This window comes from Perissodus microlepis, chromosome 13 (assembly GCF_051167445.1).
Source record: "Perissodus microlepis isolate ML-2025 ecotype Zambia chromosome 13, ASM5116744v1, whole genome shotgun sequence".
Taxonomy (NCBI): domain Eukaryota; kingdom Metazoa; phylum Chordata; class Actinopteri; order Cichliformes; family Cichlidae; genus Perissodus; species Perissodus microlepis.
This window is the reverse complement of record NC_140473.1, coordinates 29,760,551-29,766,845: the sequence shown is the minus strand read 5'-3', so window position 1 is coordinate 29,766,845 and position 6,295 is coordinate 29,760,551. Positions and strand designations below refer to the sequence as shown.

Here is a 6,295-nt window from a genome sequence, read left to right as displayed (position 1 = left end):
TCTTCTCTACTAAGGTCTGGAAACGAAGGACCTTCAAGCTTATATACATGTGTTCTCGTGCTAGAGGAGTGACCCGAGCTAGCAGTAACAGGTATCAAAGGTTTCTGTTCATGTGAGGCATTGGATGTAGCTGGTTGCTGCTCTAGAGGAGGGCAATACTTGTGGTCAGATATGCAAATGAGAGGTTGAACAGGGTCTTCAGCTAAAGGAACAGCAGGTTGAACACATGAGACCTGGTGGGGATCCTGCCGTGATAAGGCCAGGAAATCAAAGGGAGTCTCATCTTCTGTAGCAAGGACTGGTCTAGGTAAACCAGTTGAAGGGATTGCAGCATCTAATATTGTTGAATTAGGTAAAGGAGGGCTGGCAGCTGTAACTAAGCCAGACTGACGGCTAATCTGTGGGGGCTGGAAGGGTGATTGACAGGTTGCTGTATCAATCACTGGGAGCTGCTCATGTTGTTGATGTGTTTGAGGACTGGCTCGTAAACTGCATACAGAAGATCTGATTCCATCAGATGAGACAGTGCGAATTGAAGATCTGGAGCTACAAGAATGGGAAGGACATGATTGAATCATAAATTGCCTGATCTCCCTCATCGTCGTCAGGAGTTCCCTCATGACCTCATCTTGGTTGGTAGGTAAAGGAGCAGGGCGGGTCTCTGGTTGACTTTCTGACTCTCCGACAGGATCCTGCAGCCCATGTGTGTCTTTGTCACTATGCTGGCATTCGATTTGACTCTCTGTCTCACATGTAGCTCTTCTACTTCCATGATACTGAACGTCATACTGCTGCAGGTGGGCAGGAGGTCGACTATCACGACTGGATCTTCTCAAACCTTCAGTCAATGGCTGCTTTGAATCCATGACGCTAACACTGCTCCGGCTCGGAGGACCATGTTATGAAGGAAAGGAAGGCTCAGGGTTGAGTAATCAGCATCATGGGCTCATCCGATTAGGATAAGAATAAGCAGTCATCTAATCATTCACAGGGTTCTCCTTTTATTCTCAAATCAATAAAGCAAAGAAGGAAGGAAAGAAAGACACAGATGGACTGCCAATGCTGAAAGAAAACAGAGAAGTTACTCATTACCTTAAACAATACATAAAATAAGAAAAACCAGAACAGAACAGAACCTCACCTCTGCTGCCGCCCCGTGTGGGAGTGAAGAAAGAGTGAGCCTAAAGTGAATGCAGTCCTTATATAATGTGTGACAGGTGAGTGCAATTAAGGACAAGCACCACACCCAATCAAAGGTGAGAGAACTAAACAAGGTGCATCTGGTGAAGTGAGTGGGTGTGCTGGGATGTGCTAAAAGGTGGGTCTCTACAACAGTGATCAAAGGTACTTATGTTCACAGCGTGTAATAATACTGACAGTCCAGGGCATTGTGGTCTGTTGAGCTAGGGTTAGGGTTAGCAATTCAGACATATGTAATCAATATTAAACGTCTCTGACGTGGGCCACTGTCCGCAGTGTTGGGAAATCCATACCAGGCTGGGACGAGTCAAGGTAGGTGAGCATCCACGAGAAGACACAGCAGATGCATCCACTCCCTGTACTGACAGGACCAGGAGACTCCAGAAACCGAGCATCTTCTCTTCAGTGCCATCCTCTCCTGTCACCCTCTCTGCCCGCAGCTCTTTGAGTATGGGGTAGATAAGGGCGCAGAGAAACCCTTATTACTAATTTGTATTATAATTCAATTTTCATGAAATATTCATATTCAGTATTGGTCCTTATATTAATAACCACGTATCCACCCAGGCTCATGGTGGGGCAGGGCTCTGTCCTGGGATGCTTGAGTACAAGGTAATGTACACCCTGACCAGGTATCCAGTCTGTCAGAATTGTTTTCAATATTTGGTTCAAAAACATGAGTGACAACAAAAATCCAACTAGGATTCTTGCATATGATGAATGAAGTCTGTCTTTGACTGTATTGTCCAGCTGATCCATCAAACCCCCAGCAGGTGAACCTTATTTATGACATAACACGGCAACAATGTAAAAAAATGAAACAGCAACAGTCTAAATGTAAAGTGCATTCTAAACTCCTCTTCAATAAATCATATGCAAAGAGTCATTCAGGACTGTAAAACGTGAACTACAGAACCCAGAGTCTTCATCATTAAATCTCTGGTTGCTTCATTTTTCTATCCTATATCAGATACTTTAAGGTTAGGTTAGGTAAACTTGCATTCTCATGGTGAGGCAAAGTGCTTTATGTGTGTGTGTGCGTGTCATGAACGGCTATAAAAGGCCTATAATTAAAGAACAAAGCGGGGTTTGAGTTCGAGTTGCGGCAGACTGTCACTACTTGTAAATGGAACGCAGCCTTCCTAAGGCGGACAGCTAATAACAGGAATCGGACGCGGTCCACCCAAGTCCACAGCAACCACCATAGCAACCGCCTAGCATGACCTTAAAAACATATTCTGTCTTCATAACTATCAAACACGTGAAATGATTTGCAAAGTGTTTAAGTGTTACAGCTGCAGAGAGCTATGGCGGTATCTTTGGAAGCTGTTTACATAGCTAATAATATACGATGTAACCATGGAGACAGTCAGTCACGTGAGCTAGCGGTGCATGTTTACTACAGTGAATAAGGTGACTGCGTGCACAGCGTCCACACGCTGCAGAGGGTAAAGACATTACTTCAATATTGTTTTATATTGATATATATTTGCCTTCTGTTGACCATCACCTCAGGTTCACCATAACAGTTTCAGCATACAGATGCACACTGTCTAAATATGAACACATTCAAAACTCATGTCTCAGAAATAAGCACAGCTGTTCATGTTTGTCATTAGAGTTTTATTTGTAAGAAAATTATGAACTTCATATTGTGTATCAAATAAAAGAACATTTCACAACTCTGAGTCAACAGAAACAGGTAACAGAAATGTCTCTAATGTAGACTTGTACAGTGTAGTGTAAGCATTAAAAGATCATAAAGGAAACACTAACATTTATGTGAAACTAATTGTAATAAAAAAATGAACAGGTGGTTTATAGATGTAAAAGAAAGAATCTGAAAACAACACTTTTTTGGTCTAAGTGATCAAAGTAGAAAACAGAACTGATGTTCAAAAACAAACCGTAGCTGCACTAATATTACACATCTCCATTGTTGTGGTGAACAGACATGTTGCTTTTAAAACCACATGCAGTGTGTGACCGTGACTGTTCACTGAGACCATGAACGCCACTTCGCTGAAGCCTTCGCCTTCTTCTTCTTCTTCTAAATTGGAAGCAGAAGGAGCACGAGCTGCTTTGATCTACTGAAAGGAAAAAGCAGAACATCTGAGCTGAAACCAGTCAGCTGAAATCATTAAGACAGGAACAATCATTCAATGCAGTGTCTCAGGTGGCTTAGCCTGTTACAACTGTTGATACAAGCTAAATACGGTTAACACACAGTGTCAGGGAGCTCCAGTGTGGGAACTAGTGGCTTTAGGTTTGTAGTCATTTAACTTTCATCCATTCATTCATTTAATTCAGGAGGAAGAAATGTCAGGTTGATGCAGGCTGGTTACATGCATTTGGTCCCATGCTGTCTTTAACTAAATGACTTGGTTCATTTTATGGCTGGGCTGTATGTGGGGTTATATCATGTTATTTGGGCAGGAGTACCTGTCCTCTGTTAGACTTAGAAAGTTTCTCCATAAGTAGAGTTTCTAACTCTTATAGCACATCTGTGGCTGACAGCTTTTTGGTGGCTCTTTTTACCCCACACTGGTTGTGAGTGTGTAAATAGCCCCACTAGTTCTTTTGGGTTGCAGTTAACTTGGGAGGAAGAGGTAGGTCTGCCATGACTAGATGAATAACAATGATCTGGGATACATAAATTTCATAATGCATGCATATATCTCTATAAACCTGGCCTGAGGGCTGCCATTTTTTACATTCACTTATTTCTTTGTTGAATCTAAATAATGAATGTGTTACAGTTAAACTGACACTGATCAGTGTAAATGGCTCATTGGGACACAGAAACCTTTAAATTAAACCCTATCACCTGATATCGAGTGTCAAACAATATCAAAGCTGTAAAAGCTGTTTACAGTCAGAATTTATAAAACTATGATTGTAAATGAATTCAAACAAGTGAGCTTTTCTCTTTGTGCTGAATATCAACACTGTGATTTCTTAGACTGTAAGCTTTACTTTAGCACAACCAGTTGTAGAAGCTGCCACTCCAAATGTCTTTTGATAACAAGAAAAAAATACCTTTTCAGTCCACGGCCTGAAGTTCTTCTCTGACATCTTCTGCCATCAGCTTTGTCTGCTGGTTTGAAGACAATAAACCACAAAAAGATGATTTAGTCACTTTGTCTGCGTCATGCAGCTCGAATGTGTCGTGTAACGATGTTGAATAGCCGTCGTTATCCCTCTGCTGTGTCAGTAGGATTGTACTGTGCAGCATCTCATTGATATGTGAGGAATGCTAATGTAACACGATAACAGACGTCTGGTCTTACATCATTAAAACATAAAGGACAGGAGATATTTAGATATTTTTATATTTATATTACATTTTATAGCTGACGGATATTACTAAATAGATAGAATTTACTAAATAGCTGGATGAACATGAAAAATATGTCTATAATAACAAATGACCATGAGAGCCAGTAGAATTAATTCAACTGGACACTCAAAAGATGTCCTTAAATGCTCTTTAAGTGGCAGAACAAACGAACAAACAGTTAATTGCTTACTTGAGATGAAATCTGCTCAGCTACTTTGAAAACAGCTTCTAAGTGGTTCCTCCTTTAACAGGATGACTGCTCAGGGGTAAGGCCATCATGCAGTCCAGCAACCTTTATGGTTCTGCTTTGATTCACCAGGAACTATTAGGGAAACCTTCCAGCGCCTCCTGTGAAAGACACAGGCATAAACACACAAACATTTATTAACATGTTCCACAGTCTTCCAGTTTGATTTTCTCATCCTGTGGACAACAACGTACATGGATGCAGGTTTATTGTTAACTTTTGTAAGGTTTATTTAGTGAACATATCCAGCTGCAGCTCCACTGTGATCCTGAACTGGATAAGCACTTAAGAAAATGTGTCAATAAATGGACATACATCAACTTACTATATTTATCCAAACAGACGGGACCAATAATGCTTCACTGAGTTAGAGACTTTAACAGTCTCTTCTATGTAAGAATGTCTCGTGCTGATATACCTGCAAACTTGACAACAAAGGTTTTTCTGACTGCATGTAGCTGTCCTCTATGTCAGCTCACACATTTACATTCATGTCACACTTATTTCTGCTTTCCCATTTTATAATTATTACTTACATTTTGATTAGATACCTTGAGTTTGTAAATGATCAGATTACATAATTGGAATACAATGTATCCAATTCAGGGTTGCGGGAGGATGAAGCCTATCCCAGCTGATACAGGACAAAGACAGGCTGCCAGTTTATTGCAGGGCTAACACAATATGTGTAACAGAAAATCCACTTAAATGTTTGATATTTCTTATAATAATCATAATTATGACTATTATTTAAAGGTTTCTTTATAAATACATTTTGATTTTTTATAACCTCTAAAATATAAACCTGAGCTGTTTCAGATTCTGACCTCTGACCTCAGTGACCTGGCTGTGTCCTCACTGCAGCTCCCTCCTGGAAGTACGTCTGCTTCTTGTCTACCCCCAGTGTTGACCGCCTGCCCTTGATATCACGTACTGTACCTGAGGAACAAAAAAGGACAAACACTTGCCTTCATTTAAGAAGTACATTCATACAGAGGTAATCTATGGAAACACACTAGTTCAACCTTTGGGAGAAATCAGTTCCTGTGAAACATTTCTGTAAATGAACATCATGTGGAGAATGAATGAAATGAGTTCTTCAGGTGACTCAGCAGTCCCACACTGACAAATGAAATCTAGTTAAACTATTAAGCATATTTGCTCTTCTGAAATCTGTGTTAAACAACAACAAACATAAATTAGTAACAAAAATACAGCTGAGTAGAGGCTTTACAAGCCACCAGCAGCCACAATGCTAAATTTTAATCTTCAAATGTTTCTGAGCCGTCTTCAACCTGCTTTTAACACATTAAAGTCCCACAGTCAATGCAGCCTGACTCAATCCTAGATGTTCAGCACACAGAGACACAGAGGTACCGTTTAAACTTTAGTGTTAACCTGAGTCACTGATCATTTGCAGTATTACAGAGTCTGGCAGTCTTTGCATGATGTCCACGTCACTGTACGTTTCTAGCTGACTCTCAGGTGTGACAGGTGTGCCAGCAGGA

The 6,295-nt window shown here is 40.7% G+C and overlaps 1 long non-coding RNA gene across 1 annotated transcript; it reads right to left on the bottom strand.

Moving 5' to 3' along the window:
• Positions 1–2,767: 2,767 nt before the first annotated feature.
• LOC146375337 (uncharacterized) lies at positions 2,768–6,295 on the bottom strand. The gene is made up of 3 exons (XR_014801947.1): positions 5,615–6,295; positions 4,731–4,888; positions 2,768–4,297 (listed from the first exon to the last, which is right to left on the bottom strand). It is a non-coding gene; the product is annotated as an uncharacterized LOC146375337 (long non-coding RNA).